At 35.3% G+C, this 21,345-nt stretch overlaps 2 long non-coding RNA genes across 4 annotated transcripts; one reads left to right on the top strand and one right to left on the bottom strand.

Moving 5' to 3' along the window:
* Positions 1–3,210: 3,210 nt before the first annotated feature.
* On the bottom strand, positions 3,211–13,319 carry LOC310892732. 3 transcript variants are annotated; one of them, XR_014578345.1, is made up of 5 exons: positions 12,829–13,319; positions 12,545–12,622; positions 12,041–12,163; positions 7,163–7,239; positions 3,211–4,940 (listed from the first exon to the last, which is right to left on the bottom strand). It is a non-coding gene; the product is annotated as an uncharacterized lncRNA (long non-coding RNA). The 3 variants fall into 3 exon arrangements; XR_014578347.1 differs by lacking the exon at positions 3,211–4,940 and having other exon boundaries at positions 6,107–7,239; positions 12,829–13,311; XR_014578346.1 differs by lacking the exons at positions 3,211–4,940; positions 7,163–7,239 and adding an exon at positions 9,882–11,562 and having other exon boundaries at positions 12,829–13,314.
* On the top strand, positions 13,065–20,854 carry LOC310892734. Its single transcript, XR_014578348.1, has 4 exons — positions 13,065–13,123; positions 13,240–13,338; positions 19,310–19,459; positions 20,310–20,854. It is a non-coding gene; the product is annotated as an uncharacterized lncRNA (long non-coding RNA).
* Positions 20,855–21,345: the final 491 nt, after the last annotated feature.

The following is a 21,345-nucleotide window of genomic DNA, read 5'->3' as shown; positions in this document are numbered from 1 at the left end:
ATCTCCAGCAATTACAATTCCACTTGCCAGCTAAATGGACTTTCATACACTTTTTGTAAATAAGTAAATAGAGAAATATTATTAGTTTAGAAATTCTATTTAAATATCAGTAAAGTTTTTTAACTTTTTGAGCCAAAATCACCAATTTTTTTCAGTTCAGATAATGACTAAATTCCCAAATCACAGAGAGTTAAACCAAGACTAAACTGAAATTGTTTCATCAGAAATGAGTGCATTTATAATCTACAGTGGATTTCAAAGCTTGATCTTGTTCCTGTTTTACACTTAAAGATAAACTCACAAGTAGAATTTTATCCAGTCATTCCTCCAGAATTTAGGTTTCTTGACTTTCTAAGAAAAAGACTAAATGTCAAAGGCAACTAAATCACCTCTATTAAGATCTTTTATTTTTTTCTTTCACTTCCTAAATTCAGTATTGATCTACATATTCCAAGACAGCCAAAAGCAGACTTTTTATGACTAGTTTATAGACATCTGAAAATATAGAGTTATTATAGAAGGGTGATACAGTTTATATTTCAGTATCATGAGCAGAGTTATTGCAATAAAAATTTAAAAATTTGCAGCCATTATAGCTACAGTTCTAAACAGCATTTTCATAATTATGTAACTTATTGTAGCATTTCTGCATATTAATTGTCATAAAGAGTGTTACAGTGTGTTTTCTGATATCAAAACTCTTCTATTATATGAAATTGCTGTTTAATAAGAAACAATTACTTATATGCCACAGGAGATACATCCATTTCAACCCTTTCAAAGTTTTAGAAAGTGGGCTTACAGTAAATAAATAAAATAAAAATAAACCTACATAGCATTACAAAATTTTCTTAGGCTAAAAAAAAAAGTTTCTATTTCTTCAAATATAATTTTAAAGAACTGAAGTTTCTGATATCCTTGGGAAGAGCATTCCAAAACCAGCTCTTGGAATACAATAGAAATATATTTATGTATTGTAAAGAATGTTCATCACATGCATTACTCATACATTTTAACAAAGCTCTCCAGTGTGGGGAGTAGCTTTAAATCCAGAATGATCCTTAAATTTGATGGTTGGCATCCCTATTGTCCTCAGAGGCAGCCTGAATTTGTTCTGAATTTAATACGTAATCTATATTCAGGCTATTTTTAAGTCTCCTTTCTCCTCAGAGCATATGATGGTGTAGTCTTGTAGGATGCATTCATAACCATTCTGTCTGACACTTGTCCCATGAGGTGTTGGCAAAGACCAGTGGAGAAGATGGAGACACAGAGATAGTGTCTTTTCCTGTGGTATGTAAGGTCATCCCTGTATAGTATAGAGTATATATTTGAAACACATAGCATATTAAAGTTGACCTGCTCAAATGTTATCCAAGAAAGAGGCTGCTCGTATTTCTATGCACAGTGATATAAAAAAGTATTTGGAATAAGTAGGGTAGATTCCGACAAGGTAGTCTAATTAAAAAAAAAAAAAAAAAAAAAAGCAGCCTTTTGTTAAGTTGTTTAATGAATTTGTGCTAAATTATACTGTACATATCTAATACTTATAAAACTGAAAAACAACAGTTCACATTGTCAAATTATCTTTTATTTATTTTAATGAGACAACCAGAAATTGAGTAACTTTCACATGTCTAAATCCAGTTGTATCTCATAATGTCCATAACCCAGCAATAAAAATAGAGAACAATATTTTCAGTTGATTTTTGTATTTCGATATTATCAGTTTGGAATAAAATCTGAACTTTCACTTTTTTATTTTATTTTAATTATAAATTTATTTTTAACGGTGGAATCTTCAATGATGTTACGCCTCAGTGTAGTGAATGTGGGAAACTTTTTTGGTAAGTGTCACAGTGTTCCTCTAGAGAAAGCAAAAGTTGCTTTTTAGCAGTGATGTGGCCTTACTTGTCCTCCCACATTACAGAAAGAAAGTATGGTTTGACAAGGGATAAGGAAAGTTGCCCTCACCTCCAAAGCCTCACCCATTCTGAATGTTATTTTGTCTTCTGTGTCACTGGTCCCTGACTGGCCAGTCCCACAAGAGGAGAAGTATCAGTGAATGCTGGTACATCGATAGATCACATTTGAGATTTTCTACCAGCAAAGAAATCAAGGATGCAAAAAAAAAATGACTGTAGTCATCATGCAAACCTTTATGTAGGTGCTGAAGAATGGATAAAGAAAAATACTTGTTTACAGAAACCATTCAAGACTACTAAGGACAGCTTGGTAATGACAATAGTGACTGGACATAGCTAAAAATGAGAAGTTCAAGTTCCAACCAAGCTTCAGAAATCACAACAGCATGGGACTGCACATGGAAATGTATTGGTGGAATTCTTCTGCATATCAGGATTTGAGAGACTTGAATATTATTCCAGTAATATGCATTTGGGTGCATAAGGATAGAGTTATGCATTCTGTAATGAATATATCATTGGTAATAACATCTTATTTTTTTGGAAGGAACATTGATTCTTAGCTGAAAAATGAGTGAGTGAAATTCAGGATTCTTTGAGTGAATTTAATATAACTACTTGAATTGTTACCCTCCAAATGAATAGGATCTTGTGGTCACAGACCTTATGGGAATTTAAGCACAAACTGTTAACATTGACATTAATGCTCATTCACTTTCTGGACTTCTCTGTCAGCTGTGAGAGAGCCCAAAAGAGCTAAAATGTTAATATTTGCAGTGTTCAGAGATATCACTTTATCAGCTATGCTACAAAAGAAATGGGGACTGCGCTGTATCATATTTTTGTAAAAAACAAAGAGTAGGTATGAAAAGTTACTATTTGGTAAATTTGTATTCTTCAAAGGCTGTTCCATAAAGGATATTTTATTAATTTCCTGAATTTAAATATGAGCTTTCTGACCACATGTGATTTTCTGGGCCTATGTCAGAATCCGTACAAAACCATTCATAAAGCAATGGGACCTCTACTTGCTATCCATTTCTGTTTTGCAGGTAGTAATTTATGCCAGGACAGAGCAAGTTAAAACCTCATAATACTGATCATCTAGTTTTCTCCCCTAAGTTGTGCAGGTATAAGCAATGTAGAAGGTGCAAAGCAGAGTACAACTATCTATATATAAAGTTATATTTTCAGCACAGTAAGTATTTTCAGCACAGATGATGTCAGAACAAACCAATGATAAACAGCACAGTGTTGTTTTATGTAGTAACTACAAATATATCCTAATGCTACACCCATACCATACTGAAATAAAACAGTATTTCATGCATTTTCTTCCTTTCATCCATAATCTGTAATGGTTACCATGTAAGAAACAATATCAAGGTTTTGGATCAGAATGTTCAATATTATATAGATGTTATTATGTTTACTCATAAAGAAGCATTTACATCAATAGAGGTAGAATAGTTCACAGAATCTAAAGTAACTCTATTATTATGATCATAGATCTAATTTCTCAAGTAAGATGTTTTTCTTAAGTTCATTGTGCTGACCTTATGGAGTATAGTAAAAATGGAAGTTAAAAATATGAACTCAAACAACAAAAGCAGTTAACTTGCATTCCATTTTCACCTTCACCTTTTTTTTTTTTTTTAATGTTTAATTTTTATCAATATAACCTGTTTTGGTTTAGAGCCAAATAATAAACTATTTAACTGTAAATTCAAATTTAATTTTATATCATTTGTGTCCAGTCAACCAATTTGAACTCAATTAAAGGCATCCTATAGTACTTTTTCATTCATGTTAGCACAACCCAAAGTAGAGTTAATTAAAGCATCGTCAATGTAAACATGCATATAGTATATGTAAAAATAATGTGTAGATTATTAATGGAAATAAAAAAGTAACAGATACTATAAAATGCACTAATATCTATTTTCTGTGCTGTCATTTAAGTCTTTACATTGATCAATACATTGTGATTTGATTGACAAATAAAATGTTCAAATGTTAAAACTCTTACATCTAATGTAAATGCTGCTTAATTTTTCAGGCCCATTGAATGAAAATAATGAAATCCTTGATGACTCACAGACCAAGATTTTTTTCTATATTTTAAATTGTCAAGTTTCATCATGGATACTAATTTATCATGTCTTTGATTGCCAAGATAGGAACATCATTTTGTTCTATCATTTTTTATATCATTCCCAAGGAGAATAAAAGGATTTGCAGGAAACATTAAGTAACAGAACGTTCTCTCAATTGAGGCCTATTTGGTCACAATATAAAAGATGAACTAAGTGTGAAGACATGAGGAATTGAAGCTGAAGTCTTATATATGCTGGAGGAAGGTCAGAGTTTGTGTACACAGAGAAGTCAGATTTTGTTCATAGGGTGTGTATGGATTTCAGAACTTTTAAAACCATTGTCTTAATAAGAGAATCATTTCAATTTTTAAAGCTGAGTCCCTTTTTATTCAAGGTTGGGTATGTAATGCCCAACTGACTAGAAGGGCTGAGAGCTATCAGCAAAGAGAGAGGGATAGGCTAACAGAATTATACAGAAATGTCTGTCTTCTACTACTGAACTGTGTTATACCAACCTTGTGAACAACACCAGTGGACCAGAGTCTCAATCTCCCAGATACTTTGCTTGTAGAAAAGAGAGCAGAGAATATGCAGTGAGTTGGGAAGTGAGCTGCAGTATTGAACTGTGACAATATGGCTGCTTGGTAAGAGCAGATAACTCATGTTCTGATACCTTACTTGTGTTGTTTAAGCTATTAATTAAATATTTTTTCAGCCACCTGTGTAGGGAGGACATCTCTGGAGAAAAAGGAGTAGATCAGAGTTTTCCTGGCTTAGGAAGTTTACATTTCCATATAACTTTTCTGTGAATGAAGATTATAAAGAGTCTGGGTCCAACGTGAATGCTCAGAGATTTGTTCTGTGTATTTATGAGCAAAATCTGTCCAAATGCAGCAAAAGTGGTAAACATCGCGCTGCTCTGAAATGAAAACAGAGGTTTTATGTATTTCTTCAATTGTTTTATTACTTTAAATTCTTTAAATATTCTTTTTATTCTTTAAATATTACTTTAAACATTAATTTAAATCTCTCGCTTATGTTGCTTTATGACTTATGGTGTCCCAAAGACCAGAATAGGAAACAAGGACAAAGCAAAAAGTAAAAATCAGTTTCTGCTGCTATTATACCTATTCTATAGTTGAACAGACAGACTTTGCATCTGTGTATTCTAGACATTTTAATGTTTTCAGTATCTGTATGCCATATAAGGAGGACATTTTGTTTTTCATATAGAAGTGTGTAAACTCAGGGCACCATTTCTGAAAACATTCAAGCAGCTTTGATGTATGTATGAAAATTTTTGCTTGGTTTGCTCAAGCTTTGTGGGTGCATCTCTGTGTACAGCCCAAAGTCCAAAATTTAGACATGACCAAGATCTACCAAATCAGGACTTGGTTACCACCAAACCCTGTGAATAAATAAATATTTTCTGAGAAGACACACATGGGATGCTACTGAATAGTTTGGTTCTCAGTCTCTGCCTCTCCTACTGCAATTGGGTTTGTAAAGATTCCTGGAACTAGCCCTCTCCTAAAGGACAGACATGTGAAGGATATCAAGGTTTGGGTTATGGGAAAGCAGAAGCAACATGATTACTTTTGAGAGCTTTAATCAGTGCCATAAGTTTTAAAGATACCTGTCCCTTCCCTGAATGTTGTTTGATTCAGTGCTGCTTTTAGATAAATTCTTTAAGTTGTGTTAGAAGCAGAGATCAGAATTCAAGTCTCATCTTCATAAGTAGTGCCTCCTTTATCTACAGTCATGCCTATTTTTGCATGCTTTCTCTCTGTTCCCAGAGGCATTACAAATGCAGTGAAATGCTTTAAGGTATGGTTGTGATTTTCTTTTTTTTTTTTTTTTTTTTTGGTGAGATTATTACTATAAAAATTAGTTACAGAGATAGGTAATATATGAAAGAGGCTTACGAGAGAAATAAACAGGAAACCACAATGCCCAACAATGATATAAATGCGCATACGTGCCCAGGAGTACACACTTGGTTTCCAAAGGTAGTGGAAAATATGGCATCTATAAATTTCCAAGCACCTAAGAGGAGGAGTTGTGATTGTACTGAGTTGCCTGGGTTCTATGAAAGTGCTACTTTGAGTACCTAAGAACTTTTGTGAATCTAAGTATAAATGAAATTTGAAAATATCATCTCTATCATACTAAAAAAATGTTCCTGTAAGCAATTCACACAAGTCATTGGCAAAGTCAGGCTAAGAATGACAGTACTGTAGTCCTTTGAGCAGCTGATATAGACTGCACCTATTTGGAGCGCAACATGCTATTGGCACAGGAGACTACTCTGACAGCAAATGCTATCAAGCTTGCCAAGTCAAGTACTGTCACCAATGCTGTATCCACAAGAGCAGAAGCTAGATGTTGGCCTGCCACCTGGAACATTTGTATGATTACTTTTGACTAATGTGCTGAAGAAGGAGGAGGCATTTAATCACCTTTAGTGCTTTTAAGAGCCTTGCTTTGCTTACCACATACTGTGAGCTGCAGACACACTTGAATTTGATGGCTTAAAAAAACCAGAGCTTTCCAACAGTATTGTTTGTTAGCACAGTACATCATGTAATGGAACAGCTGGGAGGCTTAGTAGCACTCAACAGTAAGCAAAACAAAACAAAACAAAAATATGACAAAAATAGTAATAGCAAAAGGCACATTTCTGCTATGACCTTCCCTATGATCTCTTGCCATATCTAGTTTGTAGTAAGCATTCTCTTCTCACAGTCTGCAATTTGGTAGCAAAGGTGTCTCTGTGTTACATTATTGTTTGGTCTTTTGTGGTTATTGACAACGTCCTGCTTTGAAGACTCTGTAACATAGGATTACTAACAACTGTTTGTTTGTTTGTTTTTTGTTTGTTTTGCTTTTGTTTTCTTTTCTTTTGCTTTTTACTTTTTTTTTTTTTTCTTTTTCTGAAGCAGTATTACATGACTCTAGAGATCTCTAACTCTCACACCAGAAGACAGAATATATAGATAGAAGGGCTGGTATCTCTAGATTTAGACTCCCTTGAGAGGACAGAAGGAAAAAAAATAATCTGCTGTGTTTTGGTGTACAGGGCCACTTCATGTGAGGATTATAAAATCAAAAAAGCAGCAACAACAAAATAAGAACACTCACAGAAGACCCCGCCAAACCTTAAGAAATCAATCTGACAAGTCTTGATAGTTATGCTGTGATCTCTTCATCTTGACAGCCTGAAAGAAAGAAGGAAAGCTTCTCAGCTTTTGATCTGGTTGCTAATGCAGTCCTAGACTGGTACAAAAATGAAAATGCGATGGCTTTTTTTTTTTTTTTGGAAGATTTGATGAATCATAATTTCACCCAGTTGCAATAGTTTTGCCTTTATGTAGCTTTAAAGATCAAAACTTTGTAAACAACCATCCTTACTTCACTGTTAGAATATTTTTGTTACCATGTTGACAGCATAGTATTTGATACACATGCATGGGAAAACTAGCTAGTTTCTACACAAGGGATCTCGTCAGTTAAACATACAACATAAATCCACTTCCAGTGTTTTATTAGTTGAGAAAAGACATCACCTTGAAACTGAACAAACTTAGGTGAGACCATTAATTAATTCTTCAACAACAACAACAAAAGTTTGTCTTAAAAGTAAAGAAAAAAAAAGTACCATTGAAGCACAAACGAGCAATGTCAGAAATTTTGCAAGAGGTGCAAGAAGAAGGAAGTCTCTTGTGTTGATGAGTCCAAAAAAATATGCAGCATTGATCTCTGGACATTTGTGCTTCAATCTTTTCCTTTGAAGAAACCTTCTCTTCCATTCTCATTGATAGGACTGTATTTAATAAAATCTGTCTCTGATTTGTTCAAATTTATATTTAGGACAGCCATAGCAGATCCTCCAACACTGGTAACTCAGTTGGTAGGACCAAGGCGCAATCTGGGGAGAAAAGCTGAGTGGAAGCAATGAAGTAAAATGGGTGACATAAGGAGTGATTTTCCTTATCCTGGAGAGGGACTTTAAACAGGTCTGATGATTCTAACTCAAGAAGTGCTTTATTTCTCTCTACTGACTGTATTTGAACACCTGGCTTGGAAATTGAAATTTACACTGGAAACATCTACGTCATAAGAGAATAATCCTATTGCAGGACACAAATTAAAAACTAAGCAGTTCCTTGCAAGTGACTAGGTTTAATTAACATCACCATTAAAACTGCCCCACTTTAAAATACGTTATTGTTAGCAGTTTCAAAACAACCAAAGGTTTATTATCAAAAGGCATAAAGGCAATCCATTGGCATAACTCCTGAATTGCTTGAATTTGTATCCCACATTTTTTCAATGTCATACTGGAGATTCTGACCTTTGGCTTTCAAGAAGTAAATATATCTCCTAGAAGTGTTCAATCACATCTGCAATCCTCATTTAGATGTTTCAGTAGTTTACCAAGTCTCAAATCATACTGAGTACCTAATGTTTAGTGAGCCGAATTAATCCTTGTATAACTGCATGAAGTACAGTATAAAGATGAAAAAGGACTGACAATGTTACCAGAAATGAAAGCATGGGATTTTCTTTTCTTTAAAAATGTTAAAAGTATCTTCATAATTAACTATAGCAACTATTGCAATCCACCTTTTTTATGGGTTGTCTTAAGACATCTGAAAAATAATATATTTAAATAAATGTTCTCTTTATTACATATGGCAGTTAGGTGCACTTTTATATGTCTGAAATTGTGCCAATATTATTTTATAATGAAAATGCAAAAACCCATACCCTCATCTGTTTATGGCTTTAAAGAAAATGAGCAGTCAGCTAAATGCCTGAGATATTGCAGCTCACCATTAGCAGAAAGCCAGAGAAAAGAGATGTTATTTGTAACTCTGTTTAGATATAGATATGGTTGAAGTCACCTCATGCTTCTGCTTCAAATCAGTTCCAGAGACTGACTGGCTTTCACCTCTCTAGCGATTTATTTTTTTCCCCCATAAGATAACTATCTCAAGCAGGATAGGAAGTCAAGCTCTGCAACAGTTTTTAAGATAACTTTAGCTTTTAGAATGTGGTTAGCAGTTTCAACTTCACATATGTATGTTAGCACCCTGTAGATGTTGCAAAGTCCAAATGGAATATCCTCCCTATCCGCAGCCTCATACAGGAGCTACCAGTCACAGTCAAAGCAGTAAGCTTTCCATTGTGTTATATTACCTCTGTTAAGATATACCTTTAGGTCAGATTTTTTTTATTATTATTATTTTTTACTCCCATTGTGATGGGAGTACTTTGAAACTGTTTGGACACAAACCGTGTGAATGAGGAGCTTAGTACATTCCAAGTAAAACAAAGTGTTTCCCTTAACTGGTTGCTATAACATGTCTTATTGGACTGAACTTCAGCAAGCTGGGTAGCATCCAGGCCTCAAACTCTGCCAGACATGAAAAAAAAAGTCTGAAGAAAGAAAACATTGTCTGGGTGAAACAAAAAAAAAAGATATGGAACTTCATAATTTCCCTGGGTTCACAGCTATTGACAGAAAGAGGTTGGTACAGAATAAGTTACAGGATTGAATCCCATGGGACTTCCCAGTTTAATTTGCTTAAGATAGAAGGAGAGGTTAATTAATGGTATCCTATAGCATTGGGTTGGGAGAAAAGAACAATACCACTGTGTGTGTCATTTTGCCATATTTTACTGTCCCATCAACAGTACTTCACAGTTAAATGCTGTCAAAGATCAAGTTGGACCACAAATGTACACAACCTTCAATACAGCTATTCCTGAAGAAAAAGAAAACCTAATGATAATCTGAGTGTTTTCCTTTTTTTTTTTTTTTTATTAATTTCCTCGGGGGGGGGTGGGGGCGGAGCGGGGGGAAGGGGGAAGGATTTGCTCTTAAACAAGTAAGTAAACATGTAAGTTAAGCTTAAAGTTTTCCCATGTTCACATTCAATTTTCATTGATATTTCCTAGAAAAGACAGATGAACACCACATAATAACCAGTATGAAGACTAGGGAGACTGAAGGAACATCAGTCATTGCAAAAAGACTTATGAGAAAATGCATAGATGGTTTATATACTTAAATAAATGACACAGAGGAAGTGTTTTCCAAAGGAGCTACAGAGAAGTGATAGACAGTGAGTAAACTGTATTTTACTCTGTGGTGGGCATTAAGAGTCTGGTTATCAACTGATGAGGAGATTCAGAACCAATGAGTCATATTACTATTATAATTACTTGTGTCTTTTTGTTGAACTACATTCAGTAGAGCATTTAAACAAGTGTGATATTTACAGACAAATTTTCACACTTCAGAAATTCTCTCACAGTTTGATACAAAATATGGACTTAAGTCCTTTGCTGAATTAAAGCCATAAGTTTCTATACTTATTTATGACACAGAATTTTGCATAGTATGAAAACACCCTGGTAGTACAGATAGTACCAGTTCATACATGTTTTGAGATAGTGCAGTACTTTTTTTGTTTTGTTTTTATGTATTTAGTGGTTTCAATATGGTGCCTATAGAACACTTTTGAAAAATTTATATTCCCTGGATATGAAAATTCCAGAGTGAGACATTTCTCCTTTATGTAAAAATATGGTTCTACCACCAGTTTGACATTGTAATGTTAATTCAGTAATACACAATTTCTCAGGTATCTGCCATAGTGTTATTGGGGTATCAAAAGTAAATATGTAAATATTTTATACATGTTTTTAAATTTGTAAATATTTCGGATGCCATTTATCTATGAATTCAAATTTACAAATGCTTCTATTCTATGATTTCAGTGGCTCTTGTAAGCTTCACTGATAACAAGATGAGAAATGCAGATGAAAGCAGAATGGATGCCAAGGCTCCTCTGCCAGATATGACAGGCAGGCTTGCTTTGCAATGTAATGCTATATGTTTTAGCTTGCTATTTAGTTAATGCAACTTTATCCTTTTTTTTTTTTAATCTTAATGAAAATATTGATATTCAGAATAACATTCTTACCTGCTTAGTCCTAATGTAACTGGAGTTTCAAAGCAAAAAATAAATATATGACTTTTAATCAAGCAGTCTCTAGTCTTGTCTTTCATTTTATGAAGACAAAAGTGGTCTTTTTGAATTCAATGGTTATGGTTATACATCATATACACAGTTCAAAAACCCGTTTTCACATCAAAACAAACAAACAAAAAAAACTTCTTTGGCTTCAAGGAGGTGGAGAAATTTAGAGAAGTGTTATCCTAGACTGGAATCACGACTCACAGGTCAGTTCATACTAAAAGTATTTTGTTAATAGCTGGCTGGTGGACAAACAACTTGCATGCACATAATGTGACTGAGTACACCATCAGACAGGCAGTTCAACACACAAAAAAATATGTATATAGTACATTTAAGTAACAACATTGTTTTAACAGAGCACTAAGTCAGTGATATGAGAACTTACGGCCTGAAGGCAAGAGCAAAAGAAAAGCCCTATTCTTACTTCACCTAAATTTTATTTTATAAAAAATATTTCAACACTTTTTCTCAGTTCCTTCCTGAATTAACCTAGGAAAAAAAAAAAAAAGGAAAAACAGAAAAGTGCCTCAGGGACTTAATTTCTGTTTGTTGTATAATATTAATCAAATAAATTATGTTTTTATAAAAAAAGTTAAATATTTTTGCCAGTTTATGATGTCTGAGCATATTGGTCAAATCTTTTTGTTTGTTTGTTTTGTTTTAGGGCAGGCAGGGGGAAAACAATGAAAATAACCAACCAACCAAAAACAAAACAACCACACATTTACTACACTGATGCAAGAAGCGAGAGACAAAGTCTTTAAGGTAGGTTATATAAAGCATAACAAATGTTAAGCCATGCATGCAGTCCTACAGATTGAATTAAATAGAAAAGATCCCCTAAACTTCAATGTTGTTTGTGCTATGTGCACACTATTGAAAAGAAAAAAAAAAAAATCTCATTTGATAAAAATGCATGTGAGATTTATTGCTGTCTACATGCACTCAAATCAGACAATGACTTTACCTAGCAGTGGTTTAATTTCCTCTTTCTCCTTTCATTGTTGCCTCTCTTTCCACCCAGCAGACTAAAAACACCTTGACTATGCAGATTTGGGGTGATCTAACCCCAGGTGTTGCAGTTGTTGACCTGTAACAAGAAAGAACTAGCAAGATTTTTTTCAGGGAAAAAATAAATTTTAACAATAAACGTTTTCAGGCTAGGAGAGCATAGACAAGGCATGGCTGAGCTTGGTCTCCTCCAAGCTGCTGGCAGGATTCATTAACATGCTGTCTTTACAAATACCTAGCACTTAAAAAGAATATAGTTGACCTCATATTTTATATACAAGGTCAAGGACCATGCCTCCATTACAGCCACAAGTCATTCCACCTGAAACAGCTGCTCTTTGTGTGATAATACCTTTGTCTCTTAAAACTAGTTCTTCTGTCTGTTCTGAGATCAGACCTTCCTCTTTTAGACTTTGCTCTCTGCAATTTTTGAAAGTCATCTGGGCTCATCCAGAATTACCTCTATGTTCTGCTGGCAGCATTTGCTTTTCAAAGTGTTGTTCCATTTGTAGTCTTCAACTGAAGAAAACAAGGAGACCTTGAAGAAAACAGGGAGATCTGTAGCCTTAAGCTACCAGAAGCAAGGGAGATAAGGAATGAAAGTGAGAAAACCAGGAGGAAAACAGATAAAGGAAGATTCCAGACTAATCCATGGTAAACCTTTGCTCATTAAGATCCATTATCATATTAAGAAACACACCCATCAGAATGCAAATATATGGAAATATGGGATTTGATGCCCACCCCACCACTGGTTCTCTGTAACACACATGCTCAATGGAGATAAATTAAGCAAGCTAAAACAACCAATCAGAAGTAGATAGAGAGTGTTAGAAGTTAGCTGTGTATAAATAATGGTTCTTCAAGTCAGAGCTGTGCTTGCTTTTTGAAAGGTTGCTAAGCACCTGCTTCAGCAGAATTGTATAATTATTTAATTAAAGGCCTTAATGGGGATTCTGACTCTGTGTGCTTATTGGCCAGGTACACTGAGAATGAACCTATGGAAAATACATTGCCTTGGCACCTAAGGGCTGTGGAGGTACTGAAGCTATTTTAAATTGATGCTGGTGCATTCAACTTGCCTTACACTTGGTCATAATGAATACACCTTCTGTATGTGATAATTATGGTCAGTGTTTTCTGCTCTCTATACAGAACTGAGATGAGGCTGACTCCCTGCTAAATTGAACATCTCTACATGAGAACTTAGCAAGCAAGACGTGAAAAGTATTAATCCCCGTATTTGTTATAGCTGTAAGAAATTTCTCTTTTAAATATGTTTTTTGTTTGTTTGTTTGTTTTGTTTTTGCTAGTGTGTGTTTTCATTGGGATCTTGAGGATGGGATGCAGATATAGCAGAAACTGTCTTTTTCTTTACAGCCATATTTCTTCCTGAGTGGAGCTACTTCCTTTTTCAGCTCTGGAGTCATCCACCTTACTGTTTTGGTGCTCCTACTACGCTGTGATAACAAATCGTAGTGGCTTTTGCTCTCATGCATGTTTTAACAATCAGTCACTTATCCAGGATAGCTTCTTAATCTTTTCAAGTACTTCAACATTTTTAGCAAAGTCTGGTGAAGGGGCTGAAACAGCCAAGAACTGGGTTTCTCTTTTTGAATCAAAATGTGGTATGAAGCAGTGCTATAGTGACTATGTTTCCTACCTGGTGAGGATACCTGCCTCTGTTCACCTTCAGTGTGACAAGGAAAATGTCAGTCAGAAACTTTTGGTGAATTCATTAGGTAAACGTATTAATTGAATGCTTGACTGCTGCATACCCTTATTATTGAACTCTTGGGCAGTGGTCTATACATACACATCCTTTTCCAGTCCTCCACCCTCTACTTTCTTCCTAGTGTTTGGAAGATTCCTATACTCCTCACCCCCCCCACCCCCTTTGATTTGAGGATGTAACTTGCAATAGATGCACAATTTCTTACTTCAGATTCTTTTGCTCTTTTGTCCAAAAGCAAAGACAAGCTCAGGAAGACAGTTACTCTGCAGAAAGGTTTGCAGAAAAGCTGTAGATGGGAAACCTTCAGAACATCTTATTGTTGTGCTCTAAAAATAAGAAGCACAACTAAAGTGTCTCTTTATGTGCTACTAAACCTGAAAGGCTATTCTTGATCTACTCAAGTACATAGACAAGTTTTCTAACGCTGAGTATCTGAATCACTTGCTTGGGGCTCCCAGATAGGACACAGGACTTACAGAGAAACCAAGTCTTTTTGGAGAGGAAAAATGAGGTCAGGTATAATGTCCTAGGCACCTAAAATAGTGATGAATTCTTAGGAAATTTAATTCCACTTCCAAACATGCTGTAAAATGTAGGCACAAATTTTAGGGGGAAAGGGTAGGATATATCAAGTATAACCAACTCTTTCCAAGTTATAGCAACCCCTCCTTTTTTTTCTTCTCTCTTTTTTTTTTTTTTTGGTTTTGAAGTTATGAGAAACCATTACTTGATATATATATATATATATACATATTAAAGGAACAAACTGGAAATGCTTACCATGATATTGTGAGAAACAAAGTTGCATTTTTGCAATAGAAAATGTTTTTGCAGTGGAAAATTCCACTAACCTTGCATATTCAAATGTGATTTTGCAGGCATAACAGTGGGGAGTAAGTTAAGCAGATAAGGGGAAGGTCCTGCTGTCCCACAATAAGGAGGATAGCTAAGAAAAAAAAAAAGATGAGCAGTGTGAAATCAGTAAAAATAAAAAATCATGGACCCTCTAGTCACAAGAGAAGAAGGGAAAAAAATGGAAAAGGAGAAGTTAATGGTTGGTCAGATAAAACTGTACATATATGGTATAGTAATAAGCATCGAGTAGATTGTGAACCTGTAGTACTCAGCCAATGAGGAAACGGGAGGACTCAAGAGTTGGGTAATAGGGAATATAAGGTTATGATATACTTTTACTGGGTGCTCCGGCTTGCAGGACACCTGCTGCTGTAATCACGAATAAAATAGCTTCTGAGAAGACCCTGTGTGAGAAAATTATTGATGTATTTCTCACTATATATTGCATGTAAATTAGTTTTTCCATCAAAACAATATGAATTTTTTGGTTAAAATATTTAGTATATTCCCTGGAACTTGCAGCATTTTGTTCTAAAGTGGTTTTTTTTTTTTGTGTGTGTTTTTTCTTTTTTTTTTTTTTTTGAAAACTATATTTGATTTACAGTGACAGAGACCTTGTCATGGTTTTGGCTGGGATAGTTTATTTTCTTCACAGAGGCTCACATGATGGTGTGTTTTGGATTTTTGATGAAAATAGTGGTGATAACACATTGATGCTTTTAGCTGTTGTCATTGCAGGCCTGTCATTGCATTAGAGGGCAAACATAAAGCTAAGGTAACTAAATATTTTGAGGACAAACTTAATACTGGCTTAAAATTTTGAGGATGTGGCCTTTCAGCTGTGGACAACGACAAGACAGCTGTGGACAATGACAAGAGACAATGCAGTACTACTTATTGAATATATCAAACAGAAGGCCAAAATTCCTGAGATGAAATACAGCTTTGCTTGATACATGGCTTTATAAAGTGGAATGCAACAGAAAAGTTTAACTTCCAGTGTATCATGTTTGTCAAATACTGTACGTGAAAATTTTAGGAAAGTTGAATAATTCTTATGAGAAGTAATAGGACACACATTTTTCACAGTCATGGGAAAATTAATGAGAATTTATTATTTAAAACATAAACTCAGCAGTGATAAAGTCATGAAGGATTTTTCTTCCATGAATATCCTTATCTGTGTTTACATCCCTTACCTTCTCCTCTAAAGAAATAGCCATGATAATGGCCTTATAGATGGTTTTTCCTGATCTGTAATAAATCCAATGGGCTAAATTTTGATTCTCTTAAATCTTTGGGATTATTCAATTTTTGCACTAATTTTGCAGAGATCAAAACTTGGTCTTGTAGACGTAAATCATTTCTGTGATTTAAATCAAGTCTAGCGTCAAAAATCAAGATTTTACTTAAATGTCATATTCAATCACATAAGAACCTAAGTAGGTGGTCATGGATTTATGGTTAAATATGACATAAGACATAAGATATTAGAAGCATCTCTAGAATGAAAATAAAAACAAAATATCTTCCTAAGTTATCTAGTATCCTTTTCATAGTTACTGAAAGATAATGATACTTGTGTAATTACTACTTTTATTGCATAAATAATTAAATAGCTTCAGAATCAATTGCAACTTGATTATATTTCCACCATAAGAAAATGGCCAAGAAATTTACATCTGATTTATTTCTCGGTAAAGTAATTAAATTCTTCTTGGTTGTATTCTGAAATAACGATATAACTTAAAAGTTGAATGATCGCCTTTATTTGAAATGTTTACATCTGTGTAGAATATTGTAATCTCTGCTTTTTTCAAGTAGGTTAACTTGAACTGTTGAACTTGATGATCTTAGAGGTCATTTCCAACCTAAATTTTTCTGTGATTCTATGATTTGAAGTACTCTTAAAAAAAGAAAAAAAAAGAAAAAAAAGTCTGCCAGTCCTGTTCAGTTTAGCTTCTCTTTGCATTAAATGCATAATGGTTTACTTTGCATGTTTTACTTTACAAAGTATGTGCGTGTTTTATTACAAGCATAGCTTACCTTTCACAACTGATAATTTTCAGACCTTTATATACCTTAGTGTTTCTTTTTATTTATTTGTTGTTGTTAGGTTTCTAACTTTTAAAACCATTGATGTAAGAAACCAGATGTTTCATCACTTCCAATGGACAGAAAAATCATTCTGGAATCTTTCATATGGTTCCTATTGGCAAGAAAACTAATTTCACATAATCAAGTGGAATGCCTGCTGTGCAGGTCTGGCTTTCAGACCTAGCTGGCAACATCTTGGTGATATTATTAGTAGTGAAATGCTGTTTTAAACAGCAGAAAAAATATAGATTTCAAATGGTTCAGGTAAATACTCCATTTTTAGAATAAGAAAAGGTTGAGAATTATTTTGGGAAAGCTGAGATGGAGATAAATGTTCAATTTGTGAAAACTTCATTGGGAATAATGGCCATGAAGACTGTCTGCACTTGAAACATCTCAATTTAAGTAGTCCTGCCATGCAGAAAAACAGTTGCCTAAGGCAATAGTGCGATTATTGCTACCCTAGCAGTAGTGCAAATTTCAACTTGTCTTTTCCATTCTTTTCTTTCCGTTATCCCCCCCCCCCTTTTCTTCCCCTTCTCCCCCCTTTCTCCCCTTCCCCCCCCTTTTCTTTCTCTTCGCTCCTCTTATCTCCCCCTTCCCTCACCCCTTTTCTCCTTCTTCCTCACCCCCCCCCCCCTTTTTTTCCTCCCCCTCTCCTCCAGAAGGCTTCTAAGTCAGTTATTTTAATTAACTTGTGGATTAAACCTGCTGTACACATCTTCAGTCTGGGAGCAATTTATAATTAAGATAAACCTGTTGCTTTGGGGCTAAAATCAATGATATACCACGCTTTGCCATTCAGTCCTGTAAATCTATGAATACATGTGAATTTGTAAATGCATAAGGATCTTAATGTACGCAGAAGAAACGCATGTTTCATAAACAATAAGGACATGCTAAACGTGGTAACAAAATTACTCTTCAAAATATTTTTTTCAGAGATATAGCACACCAGATATGTTGTTTATTTTTTAATATTGTTTAAATATGTATTTAGATAATAGGCCATGGTTATGATGAAGGAGCTACTAGAGTTTACCATTTTAACTCTCATGTATATTATGTTATGACTATTTAATTTTTTTTTCTCTAAAACTCTGCTCCCAAACGGTATTTGGTACTTCCTTCTTCAAAATCGGTGGAAATTGATAGCTGTTATCTCCCAGGATTAAACTCTTCAAATGATGTTGATTTACAAAGACTATCTAAATGACATGAAAATGGCAAAGTTATTGGCTCTGGAGTGGCTCTGTACACTCCAGACATGTTCTTGAAATTCTGCTTTGGAGCTGAGCATGTTCATGACTCTGAAATCAAGAAAATCTTTGAATCTCTAATTAAAGATCATGACATGTAATCAGCTGCTCTTGATGTAGAATGTACAATTGCAATTCCAGAGTTGTCTTCTAAACAGAGCCTACAAAGCAGTGAAGTTACAAAGATTTTTCAATAAATCTATATTGAAAATGCGTTAGCATTGAAACATCAGATACTGCCCTTTAGCAGACAGAAACATCCAAATTTGCGTGTTTTGGTGAGTTTCGTGCAAAATAAGATGGGGGCTTGTGTCACCTAATTTATAAGAGATACAGAAGCTACCCTTCTAGTGCTAGCTAGTCATCTTCATTTTCTCAGAAACTATTGGCATCCTAGCTGCCTTCAGAGGCAAGTTACTCCACACTTGTTCGATATGTTTTAGGACAATATAATTCATGCTGCATTAATACATATCTCATTTATATATGGAGAGCAAACTGAGCATTAGTGAAGTTTAATGTTAGGAATTGTAGGCATACATAAATCCATGAGGAAGGTTTTGCATAAAGAGAATATTGAACACTGTTCACTTTTTGAGCCCTCATTTTTTTTCTTTTGTAGATGTGAGTCAGAGTATAAAATCAGATTGTCATGGGCATTAGCATGTTTTTAATGTGATTTGTAATAGAAAGTGGCCTGATATCATCATGAGATCTCTGTGTTATTTCTCCCCAGTCTTGGGAATCTAGAGAGGTCCCAGTTGAGTGGAAGCTGGCAAACGTCTCAATTTTCAAGAAGGGTATGAAAGACCCTGGTAATTACAGGCCTGTCTGTCTCATTTCAGTGCCTGGTAAAATTATGGAGAAGATTATTTTGGGAGTTTTTGAAAAACACAAAAGACAACACAGTTGTTAGTCACAAACAAGATGGGTTCATGAGGGGAAAGTCCTGTTCAACTAACTTAATTTCCTTTCATGACAAGGTTACCCACCAAGCTGACCAAAGGAAGCTAGTTGATGCAATCTTTTTGGATTTCAGCAAAACTTTCAATACTGTTTCTCACAGTATCCTTCTGGACAAAATGACCAGTATACAGCTAGACAAATACATAATATGATGGGTGAACAATTGCCTGATGGGTTGGACTCAAAGGGTAAATAAGGTTACATCAGTCTTGGGTAGTCCCTTGGGGTTCCCCAAGACCTCATTTTAGGGCCAATTCTCTTTAATAATTTTGTAAGTGACTTGGATGTAGGACTCAAATATATACTATTTAAGTTTGCAGGCAATACTAAATTGTGATGAGCTTGTGATTCTGTGGAGAGTAGAGAGGCCTTGCAGAGAGATCTTGAGAAATTAGAGAACTGGACAATCACCAACTGCATAAAGTTTATCAAGAGCAAGAGATGGATTCCTCACTTGAGACAGGTGAGACTGGGAGGTGAGAGGCTGGAAGACAGCCATGTAGAGGGTTCTGGTTGACAGTAAATTGAATATGAGTCAACAGTGTGCTCTGACAGTCAAAAAGGCCAACCATATCCTGGGGTGCATCAAGCATAGCATTGTTAACTGGTTGAGGGAAGTGACTGTCCCACTCTGCTCTGCATTCGTGAAGCCTTACCTTGAGTACTGTGTGCAGCTTTGGTTATCACAACATAAGGACATAAAACTATTAGAGAGTGTTCAAAGGAGAGCTACGAAGATGGTGAAGGGTTTAAAAGGCAAGGCATATAAGGAGCAGCTGAGTTCATTTGGTTTGTTCAGCCTAGAGAAGAGGAGACCGAGGGGAGACCTCATTGTGGCCTGCAGCTTCTTCACAAGGGGAGCAGAGGGGCAGATGGTGGTATCTTCTTTCTGGTGCACAGTAATAGGACCTGAGGGAATGTCAAAGAACTGCAGTAGGAGAGGTTTAGGGTGGATATTAGGAAAAGGTTCTGCACCAAGAAGGAGATCGGGCACTGGAGCAGGCTCCCCAGGGAAGTGGTCACAACACTGAGTCTGATGGAGCTCAAGTGTTTGAACAATGCTCTCAGACATGTAGTCTGATTTTTGAGTGGTTGTGTGTGGAGTCAGGAGTTGGAATTGATGATCCTTGTGGGTCCCTTCCAACTCAAGATATTCTATGATTCTGTTATTTTGTGATTCTTTGCTTTGACCTTTGTATGTCTTCATAGTGTGATAGCATATCTTCTGTCCAGTTCAATGGCCACCAACTCCTGTAATGCTCAATAAAATACAAAACAGGAAACTCAGATAAAAACTAGTGTCTTGTTTGCAGGGAGTTTTAAGCACTTCTGCCTCCCCCTGAAGCCAAGAAGAACAGAAGACTTTAAAAGTCACCTACAAAATCATGATGTGTATTGTGAGTGTTTTAAAGGCAAGGAGAATACAAAATAAATGTGAAAGTCACAGTTTAATTCATCTCTCTTTTCTTAGGGCATCAGAAAACTATTTCTTTATATCTCCCATGCTCTTGTCCAGTGATATAAAAAAAAAAATCGCATCGACTGTCCTCATTCCTAATTTTATCATATTTGTGAGGCATATTTAAATATAACTTTGTCCTTTTACATCTTAAATATATATATTTATATACCTATTTTTTTATTTCCAAAATTGAAAAAAATGTATTTGAATGGGAAATGTGTGACAGGAAATTATTGTTTGCATCATGCTGAATACAAGAGAGAAGATGTCTGTGTGTGGGTTGCAAGTGAAGAAAGCTATAAAAGGAGTGCTGCAAATAGAAATAAAACCAGCATAGTATCACAGAAGTAAAAGGCTACTGTCTCTTAACAATGTGAGAGAACTGGGATGACTAAGTATATAAGTCCCAGAGTTTACAGGCAAAAGGAGAGAATGTAGGGCAGAAGCAAAGCAAATGCACTGTGCTGTGGGGAAATTCACCCACAAGAAAGGAGGAAACAGGTTTCTGCACTTCTGTCTACCTGCTATATTCCCCAGAAGGAGCAATGAACGTGCCATATGGAGTATGAGAGGTGCTGCCTGAAGAGGGGAAATAATCTACTACTGAGATTGACTTGTGTGACATTGTAAAATGACAAGACACCATACTGTAAAGCTGTGACAAGTCCCATAGACTGTTCAACTGTTTATCTGGAGACTGAGGTCTCTCCTTATCCTCCTTCTTGACAAGTAGCCTTGGCTCTCTGCTGCCTGATAATTTCCTCTGGGGAGGGGAGGCTCAGGTGCTTATTTAATCGAAAGACTGGCAGTACCATTTTGGTGAGTTGGCATGTCTATGACATTCCCAACATGGAAATAGTATACACGTTTCCCCAAAAGCATACAGG

This window comes from Anser anser, assembly GCF_964211835.1.
Source record: "Anser anser genome assembly, chromosome: 1".
In the NCBI taxonomy this organism is placed as follows: Eukaryota; Metazoa; Chordata; class Aves; order Anseriformes; family Anatidae; genus Anser; species Anser anser.
This window is presented reverse-complemented; position numbering and strand designations above follow the sequence as displayed.